Here is a 27,330-nt window from a genome sequence, read left to right as displayed (position 1 = left end):
ACATCATTTGTTTACAAACAGGGAGATGTCTATGGCGAAGGGACCTTGCACGGTTTCAGCAAGGGAACAACGCGTGCGCATTTCCAGGCTTCGGACAATTTACCTTCCCTCCAGGATGCAACGGGTGCTTGCGTCCTATAAAATCACTTTTTCAACCCCCCCCAATAAGGGTCTGCAAATAATTCGGTCCCGTGCGACGTTCCTTCTTTTTACCATTCTTTGTCCATTCCCCTTTGGCGGAACAAACTGGATTAAGCTTAGCATCTTTATCTTTTCCTCAGTGAATTGTGTTTGGTGACAGTCAGTGGCATATATCTGTAATGGAATTTTGAATGTCGCTGACATGTTTCATTTTGCCTGGGGAGGCAGTAAAGTGGATGTTATCCTATTTCATAGACCTATTATTTTGTTCCGAAACCCATGGGATATCTGCTTGAAGATTGCGTCAAGGTATCGCATGGCTTGCGTCGTCGGGTTGGCTTCCCACTGCTTCTTGATAACCAGTTAAAAATTAGAGGAGAGCTAGAATATGATCGGAAAACGAGCGAAAGCTAAAATAAAGCTAAAAATCGCTAAGGAACCGGATAGGGAATCCAGGACATGAGCTCCAACCTCAAGATGTTGCGAAGCCGTCCAAGTTGTCAAAGCTTCATTTTTGACAGTGTGTGTGAGTGACTTACTGAGTGTCTTTGTCATTCATTTTTCTAATTGCAGTTAGCCATTTATATTTTCCTAAGTGATCTGGAGTAACCGGCTCTAGTAATGAGTGCCTATTTCTCCATTTTTTTCGTCTCAACTAAACTCATTTTTGTTTTCTTCAGCACAAAACGTGCCCGTGCGGTGTCTGCTAAAGTTACTAAATAACCTTCGCTAATAAACTTATATATAATCTTATTTAGTGACTCTAGTGCCGGCTTTTTATGGCTCCCAAACCTTCTTATGCTGTCCATGGGTATCTCTATCAAGACGTTCCTAATTTACCATGGTACTTACTAGTGTTCGCATGGTGTTATTTAAACATCCTATGGTTTTAGCTATTTTTCTGGTTCTTGGTTTCCTTGTCTTGTTAGGTTTCCCGATGAGTTGTCCCTCACTTGAAGGAACAGGTGAGGAGTGTGCAAGCGAGCCGGTGGGCATTCGATTAAGGCCTTAATTCCTTGAGTTTGATGAAAGATACAGAAAACAGACACAACAGGTACGAGACTCAAACCAGCAATAAGGGCTTATTTTACACAAAGTCAAAGGGGGGGGGGGAGAAAGGGCAGGGTTGAACACTTTGGGACACATTTTCGTCATTTGGGACACACAGGGTTGAACACATTTTCGTCAGTTCAACATTATATCGTATGAGTAGGATACGGTGGGGTAAAATAAAACGCGGGGTAAAACGTGACATTTTTTGGCAGGTCGCCATGTGTCTTGGGAATACAGCTTTTTGGACTGGACACTCTCTTGAGAAGTGTCTCTATGTACCCGCTTTATTTGATTTGGGAACTGTCGTGATTGGTGCATGCGTTACAGAGAGAGAGAAAAAAAAAGTCTCTTCATGCCTGGAGGGTGAAGACTCGCAAAAACTGAAGTTCTGTAGCGAATTCTTGTAGTTCTTCTTGAGCGCAGGGGCGGCATACTAGTCTACTATGTCAAATTAAGTTCACATTGTATTTGCATATTTATCTAGCTACATTCGTACAAAATATAGGCCCCCTTTTTTTAGTAAATTTTAAATTTATTTTTTTTTGTAAAAAAATATAGAGTTAATACGACACTTTTTTATTTGGAAAGGCATGAGCCAACAACTGGTGGTGGTAATGGTGATAGGGCTCGCCGTTTTTGGCCTCACAGAGGTGGGCAACGTCACAACTGACGCCCTGGGGAATGTGCGTCCTGGGCCGACTTCTATGGGAACTGCGCCGACATATATCTGAAAGCGTCCGAGGAAAACCCAGGAAAAACCCAAGACAGCACAGCCGCCACCGGGATTCGAACCCGACAAGCCAACAACTAAGTAGCTTGTCTGGGATGTTTTGGACATACAAGAAACAAACAGATTTTGCAACACGAAATATGAACATGATTCAAACCCAAAGCGCCCAGAACTACCAGAAGCGCTATATCAGCAACAACTCATTAGCAAGTAATTAGAGAGACTTGTGGCGACACGCAGCGTTGCGATAAGCAACTTGTCTTTGGTGACGCCAAGCGCGCAATACATCGTGGGCGGCCCAAAAGTTTGTCGCTGTTATAGAAGCGGAGAGGACCAACAGTGCGTTGTGTGATGATAACATGCACGAACATTGCAACAGCCAGATTGGTCATGCGAGGGTTCTTGCGGTGTGAGATTATGCCAGGAGGAATAATGAAGTACGGTGTGTTTGAAGGCTTGCGAGAATGGCACGGCGTGGCCTTGATTGTTTCGGTTTCTGCTTGATGTAGGAAGATGTATTATGCATCCTTTTCGGTGCCAAATGTAGGTGCCGTAAAGTGACGTGGTTATTATGACGTAAGGCTTTAGGCGTTCACGCTACAGAGCACAGAGATGTCATGGCGAACATTTAGACAACATGTCTCACCATGAGTAAGTCAACAGACCCGAATATCCAAAGAGTAACCAATACGGCAGAAATTCGCTCTTGAAGCGCTCGAGAATCATACACGAAATGGTCCGCTATTGAAAGTGGTCGGAGGATGGGATCGAACTTTATCAGCGACTTGTTTTGTGTTTCCTGGCACTAAGAGTGTAATTTTTAACGTGGTCTCGCTTAAGGGAGTCATAAGTCGAAAATACATTGCTTCTCTTGCATTTAGCCAGTACATTCTGCGTGCCATTCACGCTGATAACGAAAGCAGAACCAGTTTTCTTTGCTGGTCCACAACCCTTTCAACACCGGATAACTCATCTTCGGCGCCCCACAGATATCAGGGAAAAGATACTTGCTACAGGAGTGATTAGATTATTAATAGGAGAGTGAGGGGAAAAGAGAAACAGAAAAGAAGGCCTATAGGCGTCTCATATAGGCACTCAGGGGCATGCTCGGAAGAGAGACGCGGTAAGGATAGAATATATATGGTGATGTTTAACGAATAACAGCAAAGACTGGGAAAAGGTATCCTCGTCGTAAACGTCGAACCCCTAGGGGTCCTTTTCTTTAATGCAGGACCTAGTTCGCAAAGAGGGCGTGTGTCCGTCATTATTCCGTGGAGGTCTCCTGTAAAACGTGCTTTCACTGCGTATGTACGCATGGGAAGCATCCACGGTAATAGGGCTATCCCCCGTACAGCGCTGCAGTTTGCGAACGAAAAGGCTAAAGCACAGGGAGCGATGGCAGAAAGTAATTGTAAATTTCGTTGGTTGCTCTGGAGCCAGCTCCCCAATCCGCCACAGGGGAACAAAATCCGGCTCGGTCCGACCGAATCCGAAGCCGCAAGCGCAAAACAATCGCGCTCCAACCAAGAGCTCTCCGAAAGTCGTTGCGTGCATTCGGCACACTTAGCGAGTTGACTCAGCGCTTGCTGTTGCCGGACATTGCAAGATGCGGAACTGACGACAGTATACGCTGGTGTTTGAGTTCTGACCGAGTCCGAGGTTTCTCGCGTGCTCTCGAGTGCTCGCGCTCGCGTGGCAGCAGAAAACAGTGATGTGTTGCGCGTCTTCCGCTAGGTTGCTGGTTGTTCTGGGGAACGTCGCCTGTATGAATACGGGGCAAAATACGCATTCCTGTACCTGTGTACTCACACGAGCGACATTTCCAGAATACTCCAGCGGAAGATGCGAAAAACGTCATAGCTCTCTGTTGTCACGTGAACGCTAACGCTCAACGCCGCGTCTTCGCGTGCACTGCTAACCGTGGGGGATATCCTGTGACACAGCCACAAGATATTCCGTAGGAGACGACAGGAACCGTGTATGCACACGAGCGACATCCTCACCAGAAGATTCTAGTGGAAGAGAAAGCGAAAACTGCTCACGGAGTCGAAGTACACCCCCCCCCCCCCCACACACACACACGGGTGATGTTTAGCATTCACACGAAGCCAGAATATAGGGAGTGGCGTACGGCGCACTTAGCAGGCGACACTTAGCAGGCGACACTTAGCAGATGACACTTAGCGGATGACACTTAGCAGACGACACCGTCACTGTCTTTTCCTGTCGTCTGTTACGGAATATCTTGTGGGCGTGTCGCGGGATATTCCCCACGGTTTGCAGTGTACGTGAAGACACGGCTTTGAGCGCTCGCGTTCACGTGACAGCAGAAAGCTATGACGTCTTTCGCATCTTCAGCTGGAGTATTTTGGGGAATGTCACTCGTGTGAATACAGGGGAAAAGACGGGAAAAGACGCTGATGGTGTCATTCATTCCCTATATTCCGGCACCGTGTGAATGCTCAACATAACACTGGGCGGAAATTCAGCTCCGTGAGCAGTTTTTGCTCTTTCTTCCACTAAACTCTTCCGGCGAGTATATCGCTCGTGTGAATACACGGTACCTGTAACACTTGGCAAACGCAAGTGTACATCGCCATCCAGACCACGCAGGCAAAATTTACGATGACCTCAAAAAGATTTTTTTTTTTCACGCACGTTGTTATGGTGATGAAACACTGGTGGTGGTGGTGGTGTAACTGCTTGCCGTAGTCGGCCTCGCAAGGCGGGCAACGTCACGACTAACGCAGGTCCGTAAAAAAAAAAAAAAAGTTGATGAAACACTGGTTTTGTATTTCGCGACTGAATCGCGTATGTATTATCGCCAACTGTAGGACGGGACAAGCGCGAGCTCGCGTATGTAGTATTGCAGAATGCATTTTGCATCAGCATATTTGCTCGGTATGATGAAACGATACATGGATTATTTTTAGGGAAAATCGCAGTTATACAATCGTGGTAACAACTGATATGGCCCCTTGTCGCTACCCATTAAAGCGTTTGAAATAAACTACGTACCGTACTTGAAGCGGTGAACTGGAGTTCTACGCACCAAGAACCGTGCTAATGAATGCACACCTCTATGCTTTATCGGCAGTACTCGAAACATGGAGAGCCGTTCTCTTATAAATTTCAACAAGTTCCTTTCTCAAGTGCCTACGTCACGAAAGACTCAGACAAAAGCGAATTACGGCAACCGGGCTGCATAGATTTATGCAGCTCCACATACAAGTGAGGCGCCGATTCGTAATTGAGTGCATTTTTGTTTATGCTGAGCTCTCTCACCAACAGGGAGCGCCTTTGTTTCGCCGCGGCGGGGCGCCGCGGAAAACCCATTTCCAATTGGTGCCTGCTGCCGAGGCTACCCTGTTTCCATATTGGAGCAGACGATGTTGAGCTTCGGGGATTGTTCTTCAAGGTAGATTTCGTAAATGGGATATGAAGTGTGAGTGCTTCCGCGCATTCCGTACCTTAACGTGAAGGCGCTGTTTCCTGGAATCAAGTTTGGAAGAGGGTGATTAAACAGCATACACTTTAGGTGGTTGTTCTATGTAAGTGAAAACTTTGTCAACGAAATGACTTCATACCTTAGAATTTCGTGTCACCTAACATTGGTGGAGTGTTCTAACGTACGTATGTTGTCGATTGCGAACCTCTACTTCAAAGTAATATTAACATGATATAAGCGGATAAGATAAAATATTCGACAGTGTACAGTCAGTCTTTGAATTGTTACGAACGAACACTACAAAAACTGTTGTCTACAGTATCTATCATGACTACAAACGCTTTCAACTGAGTCTGACTGTTTCTGCTGAATAGGATGCACTGTTTTAGGCGCCGCGTTGCCCCAGTACTTTCGCCTTCTCTTTGAAATCTAAATATGAGTTCTAGCAACTAGGTTGGAGTGGCCTTCGCCGTGATTTCCCCTGATGGATGCATACAACGCAGTGTAGTGGGAATAAACAGAAACTAAACACAATTTCTCCCACATGAGAATGATACACCGCCTGTATGGCAATATGTATTTTCTAAGGAACACATTTTGCTTATGTTTTCCGGAACTACTGGACAGATTTTCACGATATTGGTCTGTCTCGATAGCTTTTAGAAATTCACACCGAACGCATGTAACAGATTACTAGTTTTTCTCAATTCGTATTTCTCGGGGTCATTACGAAAGTGCAGAAAAATGATCAAAATTTGACACTCAAGCTGTGAAGCGCACCGCCAAACACTAAAACATTCACGCGAAATTTATGAAATGCACTTAAACAAAAAGTGTCTCTAAACATTTTGAGACTAGTTTCTAGTCATCCAACAGAAGTAGGAGACGTCCTGGAGCAACATCAGTTGGATAGCGCTGGTGTACGCGCATGGATGGAGGCCGTAAGGTAGTTTGGAAACCAGCGAAACGTTAATGACTGCACCCTCACGTAATCCGATCATTAAACCTCTTTCACTCTCTGCATCTCGCAACCCATCCATTCTCAAATGACTCACCTCGCTGATGAACGCACAGTGCAAAATGAAACCAACGAAACAAAACTACCCGGGTTCTCTGCATCGTTTAACCGATAGGACATTCCGCATCTCGCTCTGCATTTTATCGGCTTTGTAAGGCTCAGCGTCAACACGCTTGCGTGGAGTGGAATTTCACGACCAGGAATGCGGAAAAAGACGAGTGCGAGAAAAAAAAAGGGGGGGGATGGAAAGATAGTGTTTACGGCGTAAACCTTTTTGCGCTGTTCATCCATAGAGGGCGCTACCGAACGTTCAACTTCCGCCTGGAAACGGGGTAGGGAAGAATGGTTTCGGGATGACGCTCCTGCCTGGTTACAGATGGTGATTTTACGGGAACGGGTTGCGACACGTGGAATAGTTTTGTGGAGTGAGTCACTTTCGCGAGGGTGTTGATGAGTTGGTACCTGCGAAATCCTAATGCCACTCTCATACCAGTGTAGAATGGAATGCTTGGAGGCGTGTTGCGTAGCTAACGTCACGTTATATCTCTCATTTTCTTCAGTTCTTCTTTTATTTTTTTTATTTTTTTACGCGTCTGAACATTTTACGAATGGGGCATGTGCGGCCGGGTGCGTTGATGGCCTAGTAACCTGAGTGGAAATGTGTGAAGAGGAAAGGCTTAAAGGGGGACGTTTTTTGAGCTTCGCGTCCCACTTCCATATACCCTGCGGAACAATAGGATTTTGTGCATTTTTGATTCCACGAGCGTGGATAATTGATGTCATTTTGTTTTTCCCGAATGAGTCACTGGAGTAGGTGAGGTATAGTGATTAATTGATTGGCGTCGGACGACGTCCATACTGGGTCGGCGTCGGGTAGAATGACGCGAGAGGAAGCATTTGAGAGAGAGCGAAGTGTGCAGGGTGAGGCTATAGGCATTCGCGGAGAAATGTATTTACTGAAAAATGTTCACAAGGACTATTAAGTCACGAAAGGTTTCATTGATTTGTACGCTATTGTGCTCACGCATGACTCACGCATGATTAATTCTGTGTCGCGACGCGTAGAAAATGATTTGCAAAGAAATTCTATGGCGGTTCAAGAAAACAAGAAAAAAAAAAACTCAATCCTGCAAAAGATAACGGGTTGTTTAGAAGAGCATGGTGCAAAAGCTGTGGAACGGGGATATTGGCAAGGGGAGATCTCTATACCTAAACTGTGATTGGTGTCATCAGCGGAAGAGTGAGGGGAAAGATAATGAGGTAGAAAGGTGCGATACGGAAACTCATTAGCTGAAAGGATAGAGGGGCACAGGCTGGTTTTAATTGAGTCGCAGCGGCTGAACGCTATAGAGAGGCTATGATGGTGCTTCCAGCGTCCTAAGGCTGTGGATTGAAGTGCGTTCGGGCGAATATATTCTCGTGTCTTTCACAATATCTTTTTCTGCTGTGCGGCTATCTTCGTCTATCTCGTCCGTGAATGTGATCCCTGTCATTTTAGGAGCACACAGTGAACGCAGAGCTTATTGCTGCCTTAGCTCTCTGGAGAGGTGCTGGGAATGCCAGGGCGAGCCAGAAAGCCCCTGAAAGTCGGGGTAGCCGGTAAAGTTCCATGACTGCAGACCTGCCACTATAGACGAGAGACGAGACGAACAACACAAACAGCTTGTCCAAAGCCCAAGGAGAAAGGCCGAAGCACCCTCGAGTTATTGCATAATTGTGCCGGGCCTGAGAGCAAATATTATATTTGCAGTCATATTTGAGTTGGAGTTGGTTTTTGGAGTCAGGAAAGAAAAATATGGAGATGGCGGCTCCTACAAAACACTGGAGCCGGCTACTCCAAAACAATTTAAAATAAAAATCAGTAAATCTAAAAAGGCGCTGCAATGCCACAAGAAATGTCATTAAAGCAGGTGTCGCACGCTGTGGAAGATCCGTCGGCCATTCTTTGAGGAGCTTCACTAAGTCTGGAGGACGGTAGTTCAGTCTTTGACATATATAATAATATATAGAAGGCTTCGTCCTATCCTGTACGTTGGCTCGTGACAAAGCTTTCAAGAAATCTGGTTTTCCGTTCTTGCATACATGGCACGCGTGACGGTACTGTTTGTGGAGATTGGATGTCGCATCACTGTATGGAATTTCTCAATGCTTAACTGAATTATGTATTAGAGTATTGCCAAGCAACATCGACAGCCGTTTAGGTCCGTCCCTGACAGTTGTGGAGAGAGTAAGGGAAGAAGGGAAATAGAGGAAGCTACACGGATACCTCATGTAAATGCGTTTGACATAATGCCCAGAGACGGAGTCAGCTTGTGTTGTCTTTTGCTGCGATATCGCAGGTCGGGTGACCACAAAGACCGTTTAACCTGTACGTAATTTAATTTGTACCTTGCTTTTACCTTTTCTAACAGGAGGAGACGCTGCACTTCATTCCCGTGCGGCTTACGTGTCTCTTACTCAAGCAAGTCCACACTTTCTTCTTTTTTTTTTTTTTCAGATTACCGCTTTCCATTAGTTCTCCATTTCCTCAGCGCTCCATCTCATTTCTTGTTCCTCCTCCACGCCTGTTTTGTACCATTCTTATCTCTACTACATTTTCTCTTCTTCATTTTCATTCTATAATGTTTCTCGTACCGTTGTATCTCTTAACCTCGGCACCACACGTGTTCTCCATGGCACTCAACTTGCGCTGAGAAAAGCATATAGACATTAAGAAAATCGCAGACACACACACACACACGTGCGGTGTATATATCTGCGCTGCAGAGCATTATCACTGCGTAATATCAGGTACTTTCATCTAAAAAAAAAGAAAAAGAAACATCTCAGAACCATACACACGCAGGGTTCCACGCAATACATAAGAAACTGCACAACCAGCTCCTACTCTCCGCACCTAATGCGTGCCGAGAGAGGAGATCCTTCGCCACGAATGATACTTTATCATCTTCCCGCTTCCTGTCTCCCTTTTTTTTTTCTTCGTTTTTCTTCAATACATTACTCCGCAAGGCGCCGGTATGTCTAAGGATAAGAGATCTTACATATGCATTCGCAGCCCCCGAGCCCTCTAATGGTTCCGGATTTGGTGTTCGAGAGTGCTGCTATACACGAAACATATCCAACAGCACAATCACAAACACTCGTGTCTCTCTCTCACTGATTTTTTTTTAAAGTTACCCTCAGTCTAAACCTTTTTTTTTTCCTTTCACGGCGCTCTAAGCTGTCTGCGTACCGGGGACTTTACAAGGGAACAGAGCGTGGCATGCAAATGTTTCCCTTTCTCCCCAGCTGCGTAACGACTAACGCGCCATGGCGTGCATGTATAGTACGTTAGCTGCCTTCTAAGTCCCTATAGCCGCCGGGAATGGCGGGGAATTAGGGATAAATGGCAGAAGGTGGAAGTGGCTGGGTGTACGTGCGGGTACTACTTCCACGCGGATTTAGATGAGCTACTTTTTTTTTCTTGAAGCGGTAACGTGGGAGCTACGTACTTTCGATGTTGGGGGGGATCGGAATATGCATTTTTTTCTTTTTTAAGCATTCCCTCTTTCTGCTAATGGCCTTACGGCTTAATGTCTGTTTCGTGTGCCTTTTTTTTTCGTTTTTTTTTCTCACACATTTTTTTTTCGTGTTTAAAAAACGAAATATATAGAAACAGGCGGCGGGGAAGGTTTATTGTTTCTTGTCCGTTCTGAGTGCTGGGCGGGATCTTAAATTTCTGCGTAAAGGAAAATAACTCCTACAGGGGTCGGGAATCAAATAGGAACATTTTCTCTGAATATTGTTTTTCTCTGGAGTTTAGTTTGTTGCTTTGTTTCATACTGTTCGCAGTTTTCTTTCTATTCTATGTAGCTGAAAGGTGATCGGTAACGTTTTCCTCCTCTCCTTTTCCCTATCTCTGTTTTTTTCTTTTTTTTCCTTTCTTTGTACGTGTGTCTGTGGGTGTTAGGCCTACCCCCGCGCCTGATATATTGGCCGTTGGGAAAATGGGGAGCATTGCGCTTTCTAGAATTACCTCGCGTGTAATGCAGGTTACAACTGGGTGTCGGTGGGTATAGGGAAGGCGATTTGGAATGTGCACACGAGCTCGTGTAAGGGCTGTTGAGTCCTCAGGGAATCCACGTTCACATAAATTTGCATGCAAAGGGAAGAAATGTGATTAAATTGCCCGGCTGGAGCGAAAAGCTACGTGTTTTTTAGTCATAAAAAAAAAAGCTGACGTGATGTACTTTGAGGTTGAAATGATACTCAATGAATCACTCTCCCTGGGATAACTTGATTATTTGTAACACGATGCAGTCCAATGTTTTCCTGGCTGTTTTTTTTCTTCTTGTTTTAATGGACCATCTGCTTACGTGAAAGTGAGGCTGCTGTCTTGTGTATGTTAACTAAAAATCAGCACGCGGTTTTGACATTGATTATGAAATATGCATATTTTCAAGCATGCAATATTTAGAGTATAGGACACAGACGTTGTAAGACGTACTTTGTGACAAAAAAAAAGTGAGAGAAAGAAAAAGATTGTGCAACAGACACCACTATGTCCGGTTTCACTAACGCTGATTAACTTTGCACCGAGTTCAAGGGTTGCTAAACCTTGAAGTTAAAACTCCAATGCTTTTTTGCAAATGTTAGTTGGTGACGTGATGAATGCTTCAGTGACAATAACTCCCTTTAATGAAGCAAAGTTCAGCGTTAAATTCAAGTTAAGGGACCGTTGATTACGGTTCAAATGTTAATCGCCGTTGATGAAACCCGCTCGTCAGCTGAAATGCTCGCGCACCAACAGATGACGATGACGATCGTGGTGATGACTGTGCAAGATTGTGCACATTCGAAGAGCACTGGGGACGCCTTCGCATCCCGCACATCAGAAGTGTAGCCATATTATGTCTTGTTCGAATAGTTCGAAAGATCTCAACGAAGGCGCACATCAGAACGAGTGCTTGGTAGCGCGTCCATCAACGGAGAATCTCAAAGCAGACGACGCTCTGTTTTGCGCGTCGTCTGCAAACTGAAAATGGACGATGCGCAAAACCCTTCCACTGCAGGCTGCTACAAATTGTAAGTTTGTCAATTGTTGTAACGACCATCAATTGTTGTGGCACTTGTCACAAAACTTTCGTTGGCGTTGCCCAGATGGCGCTCCCGTAATTGCTCTGAGAGTGCGCGTCCAGAATACCCATTGGTGAAGGTGCTCCCAATGAGCACAAAAAGACTATAACTGTGGCGCACAAAAATGCGAACATGGCCATTATATCTGATTATCCGATACGGAAAGAAAGTCGATATTCTTCGTCTTTGTCTTCAGTGTTTTATTGGCGATGAGGCAGAGTGCTACGGCACAAAACAAAAGTATTCCCTTTGACTCTCTTTCTTCGATCTTCATCTTATGACGGAAAGGGAGCTTTCAAGTGCAGTCAAGTTTCAAAGATCCGCCACATACCCCTCGCTTTCCAGAGGAGACAGGATAGCGGAAAGCGAGGTGAAGGTCGTTCGATTGTTTCTTCCATTAATCGACACGGTGATCGATTTTTAAGAAAAAAATATCCCCCAAGCGCACTCGCCAACTACGTCAAATAATTCTGTTGCATGTGTTTTTGCGAAACTTGAACTTTCGTGGTAAGCAGGGCGCATCGCCTAAAGCTGGCTTGTAAAAAAACAAAGCAAAAAGAAAACCGGATTAAATGAGGGATATCTTTATACATCGATCGGCTCACAATGCTCCCTGTGAGCCTTTCTTTCTGAAGAGTGATACGAAAACTAGGCCACGCCCAGTTGGGTGCAAACGCTGTGTCTGCTATATACTGTACTGTATACTGCAAGCTGTATACTGCGAGGCTTCAAGGGACCGCCACTTATGAATGAAGTATGCTAGGCCTCCGATGAGTAATAGCCCCTGCGGCCTTACATGTTAAGAAAACGTTCTTCCACGCCGAGGCGATGGGGGTCGAATTCCTGCCCCGGCAGTGCTGTCTGGGTGGTCCGAGTGTTTTCTTCTTTTTGCTCAAAAGCTGTAAGACAGATATTGGTGCAGTGCCTTGGCGCACGACCCAAGGGGCAAATTGAGTTTTTAAGCTGATACCCAACTATAGCAGGTATTACGAAAGACGAACTGTTGGTAATACTATCTAACCTATTTCATATGCTATTACAGAATACTCATGGACTTAAGAACGTAAAAAAGAAGATAGCTATGTGGCGGCAACAACTATAGAACAACAACAAAACTTTGTTATGATGATGATGAATGGAGTGGCAATAATTCCACAAAAGCAATGGTTTTGGAGAGGTGATGTCTTCCTCTAGTCTGATATTTCGGTAGTCGACAAGCTACATGCTGTTCAACAACGGCATTCGTGCTTTGTTCTTATTGATTGCTCTAGGAACCATGCTGGACTAATCACGGTCGAGTCCCATATGGATCCATGACGAAAACCCGAGACTGGGAAAAAGACGAAAAACAGACGACACAACACAAAGTCAAAGTTGAGACTTTGTGTTGTGTCGTCTGTTTTTCGTCTTTTTCCCAGTCTCGGATTTTCGTCATGGATCTTAGCCACCAGCTCGCTTGCTTTTTAACCATTTTACCCATATGGATTTAGGTTCCCAAAAGGCCAAGCTATTCATACTTGAAGCAACCAGTTTTAACAGAAATTACATGACTCTATTCCCTTTCACCGCGCGCGTTTTATTGCACTCTCTCCTTTTTATGAAGCGTAAATCGGTGCGCATTTGAGTACGCTCGAGAAAGCGGCTGAGTTAGGGTGCCGCGTTAGCAGAAAAACGAGGAATGTTCCGGCAACAATGGTTAGAGTCATAACCGCCCTTTCACGCTACTTAAGCCTCGCAGGCGACCATCAGTCACGGGTTGTCAACGCTACAAAGCCACCGCTTTACCGTCCACAAACGATTCGCCACGCGGTTCCCTTTTGAAGCAGACGACAGCGAGGATTCGCTTGCAGACGACGGGCGCACGCTGTGAGGGCTGCCATTATTTCGACTCCCTCTAGTGGCGGAGCGAATTATTATGATACGTGGGTTCTCTGTATAACGTCGCGCCGGATAGTCGGGTACTCTGCTTGCGTTTTTAATAATTCTCCCGTCAAATGTGCATAAATCAGTGAAGTAGAGTGCAGGGGGAGCTGGATGAGCACGTGCGGCAGTAACGCCCTCTGTGTCTACTCGACGCAGTGACTCACGTGTCAAGCTGCGCGTAGGCCACGGGGAGATACTGTATGGAAAACGTTTTATATTTTCGTATCCTTTATGATTTCTTTTGTATTTTTTTCGTTTGAAGCGAGGCTTGTTTAAAAAGCAGGTCTCTCCCGCAGGTTGTTGCTGAATTAGAGTGTCATTCAGATCGCATGCTTATTGGTGTGCGTCGTGCACATATCTGTGACCTTTACAAGAAGGTTACCAATTACCAATACTAATTACCAATTACCCTACCCTTTTTACAAGGAGATTCGGCGTACCTCACATATGTCGTCTACGGACCATGTCATTCTTTGTGTGGATGTACGATTACTACCGTGTGAATATGTTAGTTAGTTCATACTCATGTATTTGCTAGTGTATGTGCTTACGCTTCCAATATATTGCATAAATCGCGTATTGGAAACAGTGAACTACGCGTTGTTGTTTTGTTTTTGGTAAGAAGATGTAACACAGTCAAGGTGAAAACCACAGACAAGAGGAGCGTTCTTCGGAGCAAATAATTAGTGCTAAAACTCCGACAGCAAGTCAGCATGTCAATCATATCCCTATTCCTACGCACACAACGAGAAGAAAGCGAGAGACATCGCTGTGTATATGTTGACATAGAACGATTAGAAAAGCACCGTTCCGGGACCGAACTTTTCCTCCGCAGCACACGAGCGCCCTCTGTGTCGTATCGCACGCAAAAACGTATGCAGAACTTATAAACCTGAAGCATTTGTGCTCGTATACAAGAATTACAAAAGCCTGGTCTCCGACGCAAACAGCTCCTCCAACGCCCACGAGCGCCCTCTATCGTGTATCGCAGGCAAAGGCGACTGCAGAACTTGCAGCTCGTAAATAATTCATGAATTACCTAGACTCTTTTCTCACAAGTGATGAAATAAGGAAAAAAAAAAAGATTACACGCAAGTACAAAGGGGAAGAGGAGCCAAATGAAAACTCCACCCCTCCCAGGGGAAACATGACGAAGAAACGCAAGGCCGTCCTATCTATCGAAGAAGGTTTTTACCATGTCGTGTTGTTGCCGCGTTTATTTGTGTTCGTCCTTATTGGTTTTCGTGCTTATGCAGCGGAACCTGGCTCAGTTTGTCCGGATCTGTTGCGCGTGTATTGTGTTGTCTCCGCGAATTTGCATACGCGGTCGGGCTGGCGCTTTCGCTCGAAGATAGTATATGGGCGAGAAGTTTGGGGAACGGGTGAAAGAGAGAGGAAAGTTAGTAGCTGTGTTTGCTTAGCGTGTCTGTATTGGCAGTGTGTGTGTGTTCGAGCAGGAGCAATGTTTACCTGTCCGAGCGTGCTGCTACGACTTCCTGTGAAGCCGAGGGTACGTTGTTTGAAAAGTGCGAAAAAGGGGCGCCATTGAATAGCGACCTGCAGCAAAGCGCGCAGGCCGCTTGAATACATGCATAATGTGAATCAGGTGCTGAACGTTAAAACTAGCTCCCGTGGCATAGTGGTTAGCATGATCGCTTTCCACGCCGAGGCTGGGAGGTGGCGCGGGTTCGGATCCCCAAACCGGCTGTGCTGTCTCGGGTTTTTCCTGGGTTTTCCGCAAGACTTTCCAGACGAGTGTCGGCACAGTTTCCCCTGAAGTCTGCCCAGGACGCGCGTACTAACCCCCCTCCCTGTCGCCCCACTTCTTCCAGCTGTCCTATCTCTATATGTCCACATCTGTACGCTGCTCATAGCCACAATTGCTTTTCACAAGTTTCGGTTTTGACGGCACATAATTTTCTTTAAAAAATGAATGTTTCCTCGCGTGATATATTTGTGCGATGTAATCACTTCGAAATATTCGATTCCCAGGAAGGCGTCCCGCGTTTTTTTTCTCTCTCTCTCTCTTTCCTTTCAGGACTACAGCAGCAGAGCTTTTAGATCAGATAGACCCTTGACCTCCCACTGTAACGAAATTGCTTGGTCCACGGTGAAATTCAGCTTACTAACATAGCTTGCCCTGCTCAGCTTTCTGTACAATATAGGCCATCTGCACTCACTGTGAATCATGTCACTATCTGACGTAGAGCGTAAACCCAGTGTAAGGGCGTGGGCACAAGTCTGACGTCGTGACAAGAAGGTCACCGAATAAGCTCTCGTGGGGCTCTTTGGCGGCAATGTTTTATGATGAGATATCCTCATTAAAAATCACCTAGGAGAAGTGGCTGTATTTTTGGCCATAGTGCCAAACTCGTAGAGATGTGGTAGCCATAATTATAGGGCCGTCACGTGGTCATAGGGTGTCACGTGATGGCTGACCCTATAAAGCTACGACTTTATAGTTCATACTCTGAAGATGTCTCATTTAGTTGCATACACACGCACACGCATAAAAAAGTTACCTTCTACAAACTATCAGGACTACGCGACAGGATATGTACTAGCGACACTCTTTCTCAATATGTATGAGGTCAAAGTAGTCCTGATAGTCTGGGAGAATGTAATTTTGTGTGTGTGTGTGTGGTGAAAGTAAATGCAGCATCTCCAGACTGTCAACTATATATAGCCATAGTTTTATAGGGCCAGGTACCACGTGACGCTCTACGAACACGTGATGGGCTCACGTGGCGGCTGTCCCTGTAAAGCTATGATTTCATAGTTAGTAGTCTAAAGATGCCTCATTTACATTAACACACACAGAGACAAATGTTATCTTCTCCGAACTATTAGGACTCTTTTGACCATATACATATTGAGAAAGGGTGTCGCGCAGTACAAATCCACCCAATCAGCTTCGATTCTACCGAACACGCAGTTGTGCAATTACTTACTCTCAAGAGAGAGAAAAAGATGTGACGTATTCGGCTGGCGGGGAAGGGCGTTCATGCGCAGGAGGCTAATTCACTTCCGTCTAGAATTTGCTCGACAAAAGGTCGTGCTTCCCTACGGCCGCAGGAAGGGGCAGGTCATCTGCATTTAAATAGATCGCTTGCCCGGCCGCGTCTGGAGTCCGACTACCATTTGCGCTCCCTATATCACGATCTGAAGCTGGCCTACGACTGTCGCTGCGTTGGCTCGAGTAATACGGAGAGATTGCGACGGGGCTTCGTGTTGAAATTAAATATACGTTGAGGGTAAAGGGGGAAATCCGTTACAATTATAGCGGGAACTATGAGACGCGAGTGGTATTGTGAGAAATGCGTGAGGTACATGAGGGGTCTCGCGGGATACGAATATGGCTATGGCAATGGCTATCGGCTAGATACGGGGCTAATTTGAAAAGAAGCCAGGTTATTGTTGAACATGAAAGAACTGATGTTCTGAGGCTGGAACAACACAGAAGGGACAAATACATACAAAGCCTCAATTTGCATAAGAAATTAACGATGAAAGATGAAAGTCACTGAAAAGGTTAGCTAGCTGTCGGACTCGAACCCACATCTTCTGGATTGCCGGTCCAGGGCTCTACCAATTGAGCTAAGCTAACTTTTTTTTTTCACCTTTTATTAACAAAACACACAAGTACAGGTACGTCACACGGTTGAGCTAAGCTAACACGCCTTCTCAGCGACTTCCAGGGTGCGTCATCTGAATGTTCCAGCCTGTTCCTGTTCCATCCTCAGAACATCAGTTCTTTCATGTTCAACAGTTGCCGCCTGCGTCGATCCCGTCGTATGAATGTGTGTATCAGTGTTGCGGATTTAACGAGTCAAATCGGATTTAAATCAAATCCATGTTTTTCGGAACACCACAAATCAAATGCAAATCAAGTCCGGATTTAAACATGAGGCAACAAATCAAATCATTTTAAATCCGGATTTGTTTTTGGTGTGCTAAATCGAATCCGGTTTCAAATCCGGATTTATCAAATCTGTCAACGAATCCGGGGGCTAAAGTTCCCGAAATAACGTAGCATGCATCTGACCATGTCTACAACGTATACAATTACTGCATGCATTCGCTGGATAAGACCCGTGACATGGTACAAACATCTATAAACGTCACCTGCAGCGGAGAGTATGAACAGCCAACATAGCGATTCGAAGGTTGAAGCTGATATTTTGTTTCACGTGGATATCGGAGTAACATTTGTCAAATACGCCTGCTCGGCACATATGATAAAGCCACCTGTCGTGAATTATGTTACGTTAAATGCTGCGTGCTGCACATCGCAGTTGTGTTATAACAAGCTCAATAGTACATCTGCCCAGCACGCGTAAGCAGTCCTATTCTCTCAGGTTCTTGTTCAGAAAGACCAGCTGCTCCAATGGAGCTGGATGCAGCCTGCTTCTTTTCGCGGTCTTGATCAGCCTAGCTGCAGAGAACACTCGTTCAACTGCTCCAGAACTTGCACGTACTGCAAATACATGTCTCGCTAAGTTCCGAAAGCAGCAGGTAGCGGGCCGCTGCGGACATCCAATAGCCGAGAGGGGAAACATCATCATCTACTGTACACCCGCTTAAATAGAGGACTACTCCGTCGCTTGTTCTTACGGTACAAGTTCTGCGGTGGCATCAAGTTGACCATAAGCTAGCCACTATGAAAAAAGGCTGCCAACATTCACATTCCTCTTCCTCGACACAATGACCTCATACGACTGGTTCTCCTTTTCTCGAACGTACTTTGCCTGAGCTCAGCGACCCATTGGTGCGCTTTCTCCAATACGTTCCATTTCTAAGAAATCATAGAAAGCTGTGATACCGTTGCGAATTAAACGTCGAACTGGCCATGTGATTATGTGTAAGAGTATTGCATAACGTACCCTAAGTGCTCGGAAGGAAAGATGTCTATAGGCCTCAGAGGTGGTCTGTCTGTCTCTTGAGCTTGAAGCAGTCCACAGAGAGTGTCCGTAGACTGTTTCATGCAATCAAAAAATCACGGGATTTCTTTTTGAACGAAACTGAACTTTCGGCGGGACATTGGGAACCGAGATGGCGGGATGCAAGGCAAGCCATCCCAAATCCAAACATTTTTTAAACCTTCTCGATATTAAGAGTTGCATCGCGTCATGTGCAAACATATGTGAAATGCAATTCAGCCAAATGTCTTGTAAAAACGTAATTATAGGGACGGCCTCAGATACGACTTACAAAGAATCTCCCTGCCCGGCAACGTCAAATTTCGCAGCAGTCAAAATCCAACCATTTCCCTTAAAGAGCTTAACCAAATACACATCCAATTCCGTCGGAATAAACGTCATTCAGTCCAAATCCAAATCATCTGCCAAAATTGTGATTCAATCCAAATCATGTGTGAAAAATGTGATTCAATCCAAATCCAAATCCTCGCCATGTTTTCCTCGTAAATCAAATCCCAAATCAAATCCACGAGCCGTTTGATGGATTTAAATCCGGATTTAAATCAAATCCCCGGATTTAAATCCGCAACACTGGCTGTGTATGAGTGAGCAAAAATGTAAGAGTGAAAGGAGGATGAGTGAGAGAGAGTGGCTGGTTTGTCCCTTCAGATGACGCACCTTGGAAGTCGCTGAGCAGGCGTGTTAGCTTAGCTCAATTGGTAGAGCCCTGAACCGGCAATTCAGAAGATGTGGGTTCGAGTCCTACAGCTAGCTAACCTTTTCAGTGACTTTCATCTTTCAGGTTATTGTGCTTTTTGAACCACGTCAACATGAACAACCAGCGGAATGACAGAGTGAATACAAAATCCAGTTTGTAGGCGTTGGCTCAAATCTGACGGGAAATACTGGGAGGCCGTCGGTTCGAATCTAACGTCAGCTGTACAGTCTATGTTGTTGTTTTTTTGTTCTGAGTTAGCCGCCGTATTAATCATGAACAGAAGGTTTCGCGCTTACATTATAAAATATTCATATTTGCATATAATGGAACTGCTATTCGAAAGAGGCCACCTCCTTTCAATTCTTGACCATTCTCATGATGATCTGGCATCTATACTCATGATTTTTTTTATGGAATAGGTACGTACATGATACCTTTACACTCATGATACTTTTTCCTCTGGTCTGCATGTTCTTGTAGTATTTTTTTCCTCCTCGCTCTGCAAATGGATCATTTTTGGTGATCCTTTCAATATGTGCATATGTCTTCTGCTACGTATCGTGCATTTGCTTTCGTACCCGTCTCCCATGTGATCCCCTAGTAGGGCCCTTGGGATTTTAATAAACGAAATGGGAAGGGCTCTTGGGATTTTAATTAACGAAATGAGATGACTTCCAGACGGACGTCGGCAGAGTACCCCCGTGAAGTCGGCCCGGGACGCCGGACACGTGCGAACCGCTTCGTATTTGTTCCTGCTGCTCTCTCTCCGTCTCTTCACGTCTCCACATCACTCATGCCCCATTTGCTTCGCGGTGCTAGTAGAGAATCAAACAGGAAAGGAAGAAAGGGGAAAGTGACGCCCTAAATTTGTGTTTGTATAGTTGCCCGTCAAGCAAGAGAGCAAGCTGCTGCCATACATATAAAGCCGACCACCGTGTATGTCCGTCCGTGGCCTACGGGGCTAACCACCACGCGGCATACCACAATCTCGTGATGTGATCACATGATAGAGCCACGTGGCGGCGCGCTGTCAAGCGAATGCAGTGACATTAGCCTCGTTCAAACTGCGTTTGGCACGATGCCAAAATATGCAACGGTATTTTCCACAATGTTGTCTGTGCATAGGAAACACTGGTCCAATATTGGTCCAGTATTGGACCGGTATTGCCGATATCCAGCCGACGTTGGGCCCAGGCACTGTGCTGGTCGGGGTAATTATTTATTTATTTCTTAGTGCCAACGAAAGTAATCTATCGAGTAAGTCTCCAACGAAAATAATCCTTATGAGTGGTGCACCCGATATGCCGAGATATAGCAATCCGTGTTGCCAAGTGATGCACAATATTGGTCTCAGCGATATTTCGAGTGAAAAGAGAGCGAACGAAAAAAAAAAACTTTTATCTCCACTTAATTAAATGTGATAGGCACTCAGTTCTGCAGCGCTTCCCAAACATTATTTGCCGTCGACCTCGCGTATTTCCGGAAAGCGGATAAGGCCTTGCCCGTAAACAAACCGTGTTTCTTGTTCTTTTGCCGGTGGCTGGGGGTTCCGGAGGATGAACCCGTCGGGGATTAGCCTCTCCCGGAAGCTGCACTGAGGCGTTAATCCGTTAATCCCTTTACGGACGAAACGCAGCGCCCATTATTGCCCCAGAGCTTGCAGGGACGCCTCAGCGAGCGCCCTAGGTCGAGGTTAGAGGGAGATGGGCGTTATCTTCCAGCTCGCACATCCTCTTTGTTTTCTGTCGGTTAAGCGCTTTTGTTCTTGCAGCCGCGATGACTCGGTGCTTTTCCGGAACAGCTTGCGTAGGGCGAAGTTTACTCGTGAAGTTCCCGTAAGAAGCAGAAAGTGTAGTTAGCAAGTTCCTCTGCGGGGTAAGTGGGCTGTGAAGCGAGTTTCCGTTACAAGGCGCTAGATTCAACTCCCTTTTCTCCTTTAATTGCACGACAAGTTGTAGGGCACGATAATTAAAACAGACTCGAAAGCTAGTGTGCTGAGTAACTGCTTCGGGGCTCACTGAACTGCTGTCAGCAGGAAGCTATTCATGCTCTTGTCATAACCCTATGTACAACACCATCGGAGTCAACGGGTATTTACGGAGCCCTGGTTTGTTCCAGAAGGTTTAAATGCGCGCGCATTGGTTTGTATTATCAACCGTTTTGTTCGTACGCATTTTATGATGTTGTGTTTCTCGCTGGCTCTTTATTATCTCCTTCCCTTGCTTTTCGTTCCGCTTTATTCATATATTTATTCATTTTACTACATCGTTTCCAAGAAACATTCAAATCATACCGTGTACTACTTGGCTCTTTCTCACTTCATTCCGACATCATTCAACTGATCTCTCACATGGCGTGCGACAGGAAAGCACAGCCTCGGTAGTGAAACGCCACGTGTTGTCATCATCATGCATTTCTCGTTTAGTTGTTGAAATTAGTACAGACAATTAATGTACTGCGTAACATTGATGATCGCATACTGAATACTCCGGGAACATTTAAGTCATTGTGTGTGGAAAGAGGGTGCTGAACTCTCTCTTTCTTTACAAACGCGAGAATGTTGCAGGAATGTGGCGCAGTGATAATCTTCAAGAAATACATATAGAACATGATCTGATATTATCGAAGTTACATCATACGACAACGATGTTTATTTGAGCCCGTCTGGCGGTATGCCCATGGTTCCCTCTGTTTAATACGGTCCGCGGCAAGATCTTCTTGGTCAGCACCAGGGTGTTGTGCTTGATATGCTTCAATATCTTGGTCGGCAGCGGGGTGGGGCGTTGGTGGACCGTAAGGTGTTCCTTATGGTCACTGTAGTGTGTGGAGCTCCGTTCACTGGTGAAAGGTTCAGCCAGGAACGCATGTATCTTGGCAACGGGCACGTTGGAGGAAATGTACATGGACACCACAACGATGCGTTTCTTCTTCTTCTTCTATATTCTCCTCTGTGTTTCGGCGATGCTACATATGGGACAAGGTCGGCGCGAAAGAAATAAAATGAAAGTGAGCAAAATGGAGAAAAAAAAGAAGGCAACAGTGCGAAGGATTTTGTAATTGGTGGAAACGCAATTAGCGAGTCAGTTACACATATACCTTACATAAATTTCATAAATGCACCCAATCCGCATCATCAAATAAAGTTGTTGTTGTCATGTTGTTGTTGTTGTTGAAGTAGTAGTAGTTTGTAATTATCGAAGGTAAGGTGTAAGTATAAAAGTATTTAACGCAATAGTGTATTTCAATGAAAACAGCGTGAATAATAATACGATATTCATCTCAATTCGTGTTGGCTTCCAATAACGGACTTGGCAGAAATAAGAACATGGTGAAATGAGAGCGATAACTACCCGAATGGAGAGGATTTCTCCTTTCTTGATGTGAACGACGCAAAAACCCGGATGTGACTTGCTGCTGGCAGACTTTCTCCCAGTTGACTACTAACCTTCTCCTTACTGTTGTGCTCTATAGCCATCTTGCCACAAATAAATATCTCAATATCACTTCTAAATATCTCAAAGCCACAGACGCTTCGCGGTGCTGATACAAGGTATAAAGAAAAACGATAATAAAAAACAACGATAATATACGAAACGCTGATGTAATGAAGAATATAACATAACGACGCGACTGCGACACCCCAAACTGCAAGTCGACAATGTCAGCGTTGCTTACTTCATTCTCGAGCAATTCTGACACCGAAACTCATCTCCAATTTGTTCCGTGGACCGCATTTATTCGTTATCTCGTCTGCGCCATTGTAAACATGTATCTTCGCGAAGCGAAACACCATTAGCCTTACGAAATGGCCATCATTTATAAAGTTTGCCGCGAACTATATCTGGGCCTCGATAATTATTCCGCTCTCCGCTCGAGTAGGCCTCATAATTCGGCACAAGAAGATACTCCCCTGTACAGCTGGGAAAGAACAGTCGGACAAAACAGAGGGGCAACTTAATGAGTCGATTAATTAAAGACTCCCACTAATTGCAGTCGGGCGGTTTCTCTTGATTAATGTCTCTCGGCTGTCAAGTCCCTTCTTGGTTGCGCTCCTTCCTTGGCGTCGCCTTCGTTATTATTTTTCTTGTACATCTTTTTCCTGTAACGTAAGATGCGCTGAGAATCCTTCTGTGCGCGAACCCTTAAAATTATAATTCTTTTCCTGGAGAGGGCTCAGATTTGATGGGTTCAGATGTTTTCGAACAGATTGTGTTCCGTAGGAATTGGTTATTTTGTTGTCGTATCGCTGTCTGACCTAGAGACATCAAGGGTTGTACCGCAGGGTTCCAGGGAATGCCGACAGCCAGAAAGATCCCGAGCTAGTTACTGGTAATGTGCATTATAAATGCGTAAGGTATTAATAAGCTAGACGAGAAAAATGGGTAGGAGAACTTGAGGATTTGGAAGGACGTGTACCCTCTCCCGAATTCGGAAGGGGCCACGATACGTATAGAGGCATCCACCAACTGGTACATCGCTAAAGTTAACGGAGTTCGAAAAAAATAAAAATAATAGTGAAGGTTGACGACCAAGATGTCTGAACCAATCACAGCCGTGCATTTCCCGTGGACCGGCCTCGGTGGGTAAGTTGGTTGCCTACTAATACCAAAGTTGTGGGTTCGAACCTAGCCAAGGACATCGACAACTTGGAGGCATGTTTCAAGTTTCGTAGGGGCGCAGTCTTCAACGAAGGACGTTAAACACGGCCCCCACGGGCGCGAAACTTACGCACAAACCGCATTGGCGCCACTCGTGCTCATAGTTGTCTTTTACAAATCAATCAGTCAATCGTAGTTGTCTCGCCACGTAAAGCCACGAATGATTATCATTATTCCCCGTGGACTCTTTATGCGAGCTTTGTCTCCCTTGCTTGCTATCACGAGGTGTGATTCTATTCTTATATCTTTCTCTTTTTTTCTACTGTAGTGAACGAGTCCTTCATCTTGTAAGGCTTAACTACAAATAGAACCGAGTAAGGGACTTGTGAGAGTAAGTGCGATAGCGTTTGTGTACCATAAGGGCTGTCATATAAGGCGCGCTGGCCATGTTGCTGATACGCAGTGATGGCCAGTAGTTAACTACATGTAGTTAAACTACTAGTTGAACTACCTGATTGTAGTTAAAAAGTAGTTATCAACTACTTGCAGAAATGTAGTGTGCAACTACGTGTTAAACTACTATTTTAAGTAGTTAACTACAGTAGTTAGGTTACTGAAGGCGCCAACTATTTCCGATTTCGCCGCAAGCTTTACGGCACGATTGTGCTTCAAACTTTTACCTTGAGCTGCTTGTTTGATGAGAACGGAGGTGCAGAGGAATTGTGTCGTGCATGTGTACTAAATCTTCGCTTTTAATGCTTGTCTAGTGAAGCCTCATTTGCTGTGAAACAATTCTGCAACTTAGTTTATCGCGTAGACACAGAAAGAATCCCACCACAAGCTTTGTATATAACGATCGTAGCAATGGCTTGAGCATAAGTTTATCACTGCTTGTGATTCATATTTAGGTGTCCAAGAACACTACAAGGGATTGGTGTTGATGGACAACGTTAAGTAGTTACAGATGTAGTTAAACTGCATTGCAGTAGTTAAGGAAGGAGTTTTAACTACTCAGCTGAAAAGTAGTTCAACTACTAGTTAAACTACTCAGTGGCAAAGTAGTTAGTAGTTATAGTTAAACTACTGTAGAAGTAGTTAGTGGCCATCACTGCTGATACGTGACTTCTCGTTCTCTTAGATGAGATGAGTTTCAATGTGGAAAAAGGGAGATCCCCCCCTCCCACTCCCCAAAAATACTTCTCCCTTTGTCTCTGCGGGTAGTCCATAGGCTTCTCGTTTCTCTAGCCGTAGGTGTCATATTCGTAACTCAAGTAGTTCTAGATATGACTTCGTGTAACACCTCGATGTTGGTGCTCCACGATGATGATTATAATCATAAGAACAAGAAAAAAATTAGGGTCTGAGTCGCGACACGGTCGGACAGGCTATTGCAGTACACAGTCCCTGAACTAGCCAGTGAGAAAAATTGAGAATAAAAAGAATAAGAACAGAATGTAGAAAGAAGGCGATCGTTCAAACGGTGGAAGTTGCTGGTGGAGAACTGGGTGAGACCTGCCTTCTAATATACAGGCAGACATCACGCAGATTCCTCTTAGGACACTCCACCGCCAACACCACCACCACCGATGGAAATGGCTTGCCGAATAACGGTATGTACTTTTGTAGTGAAAGTCAAACCCAAAACTTCGATGACAGCAAAGGGTCCGGAGAGACCAGATAATTTAAAGAAGCTTCCTGGACGCCGCGGCTATTGGCGTACTGGGGACTCGCAAGGAGGGCATGCTCTGCGTCGTCAACGTCATCGTACAGGCTTCGGTTAGGTGAAGCAGAGTGTTCGACCTAAATAAGAGGTCAGCGCTCTATACCATACGTTCAGGCGTAGACTGGAGGAGGGGGGGGGTGATGTAGGGGGATGGTGCGGTCAGCCGGCTCTCAAGTGGCGGCTCTGTGCACCCAGGGGAGGAAGAAGAGGGGAGGGTGAAAGAGGGAGGGGAGAGATGATGGTGGCACAGGAGAGGGAGGGGTGTGCTAACACTCTTGCTCTGGGATTTTGGGTAGTCCAAGAGGACTACCCGCCAGAGAAAACATGCGAGCACCCCTCAATAGTCTTTATTGGAAAGCACCCTGTACCTCGGTAACCACCAGGATTATTGGTGAAGTTACCCCATCAGTAATCGGCGTATAGACTACGTGCAGGAGAGATGCAGTTTTGCCGGGGTGAAGTTCCGTGGACTGTTGTTTGAAGGTTTGTATTTGGGTTCGGCTGGTGGTTTGAAGTTTGATGAAGGGTACGCGGGAACGTAATGCGGGGAAAGATGTTGAGAACGTCGGTATTCCCAAACAGCAGGCTTGATTGATTGATAAAAGAAAAATATTGAGATATTAGTCCCACAAACCACTCTGGAATCGCTACTCCAGGACCAGCAGGCTGATCAAAGTTTTGGTGTTTCATTCTTTGGCCGGGTTCCATGGTCTACTGTTCAGGCGACCAGTACAACTTTTGGTATTGAATAGTTTGCAGGTCACGCCTAAAGAATGGCACTAACGTAAAATTTCGTCGAATTTCACTCTCAGTTGTGTAAGCTATACCATGAGTTGTACCATGATCAATTCTATACCATCGTCTATATGTATCTTTCAAAGTGACGTATACTGTGACGTCAACAATGCCTGATACCTTGGTCTATGAATGACCTGTACCGCGTTACCTCTACCATGGCCTATACCATGACATGTGCCACGACTTCTACTATGACTCATATCATTCTGTGCAGAAACAGAAGATGGGCTTGCGGCCTCCACTGTCTATAGGACCGTTATCTAATATGAAACAATCAATCTATCAATGCTAATGGGCCCTTAATAAGCATTAGGGGCATGACCATGGGCATGCAATTATCATCGTCATCATTAGAACCCGTTCTGGAAATAGACGGGGCTTTCTGCGTCTACTATTACAATATGCTACCCCCGCACGGTGCCGCGAGTATCGAGGTTTTAATACGGTATCGACCTGTACTTATCGTTTTGCGTCCCCGCACAATGATTGCGACTTGTAATTACGATGTGGGGAGTGCAAGCTGCGGTTCCGTGGGTTGAAATTACGTAATAATTATTCGGCAGTCTTAGCGAGACAGGAAAGGTCGCGAATGCACATTAAAATTGGGACTGGCAGCGTGGTGGCTGAGCTGTGTACTTCGGTGGGATTTCGAAGTTTGAGATTGAAAGCAGATATGTAGAAAGATTAGAAAGTGCGTAATCTCATGCTGTATGTCGCATGAGTAAGCAGTGATAGCTAGCCTGGCAACAGATGTATATTATATTGGTCCTATAGAACCGACATGGGTGGCATAGGCGTGTCCTTCTCGAACCATGCTCGATAAGGGGATTATGGTGTAGAGTATGTACAGTATATCTGGTGTGCGACTAGTCGTACGTTTATAAAGAAAATGGTGAAAGCGTAGCACGCGAAAGCTTTTAAATAAATATAAAGCCGTCTACCGCAAACACTTTCCGCTCGTGCAACATAGTCGAGTTCATAAAGCTAGGAAACCATGGATGATGAAAAATCTAATCGAAATGATGTGCCACAAACGGTGGTTTTATAAGAAATTTTAGACGACAAGGGGTAGTGTCAATTTGAGAGCATTTAAACAATATAGAAACCACCTGAACTCAGTGTTGCGCAACGCTGAAATGGAATAGT

At 45.2% G+C, this 27,330-nt stretch overlaps 1 protein-coding gene across 2 annotated transcripts in view; it reads right to left on the bottom strand.

Annotated features, from left to right (window-relative positions):
- Positions 1–27,330, bottom strand: part of LOC135391753 (uncharacterized) — a 185,944-nt gene that overhangs the window by 99,899 nt on the left and 58,715 nt on the right. The window contains exon 1 of one of the 2 annotated variants that reach the window (XM_064622180.1): positions 4,943–4,995. The exons of the other annotated variant lie outside the window; for it this stretch is intronic. The gene's annotated coding sequence lies outside the window, so the exon portion shown is untranslated. Of the gene's footprint in view, positions 1–4,942; positions 4,996–27,330 lie in introns of those variants that run through there. 2 annotated transcript variants of the gene reach the window in all.

Source organism: Ornithodoros turicata, chromosome 4, assembly GCF_037126465.1.
Source record: "Ornithodoros turicata isolate Travis chromosome 4, ASM3712646v1, whole genome shotgun sequence".
In the NCBI taxonomy this organism is placed as follows: domain Eukaryota; kingdom Metazoa; phylum Arthropoda; class Arachnida; order Ixodida; family Argasidae; genus Ornithodoros; species Ornithodoros turicata.
The sequence above is the reverse complement of the archived record's forward strand: the minus strand, read 5'-3'. Positions and strand labels throughout refer to the sequence as shown.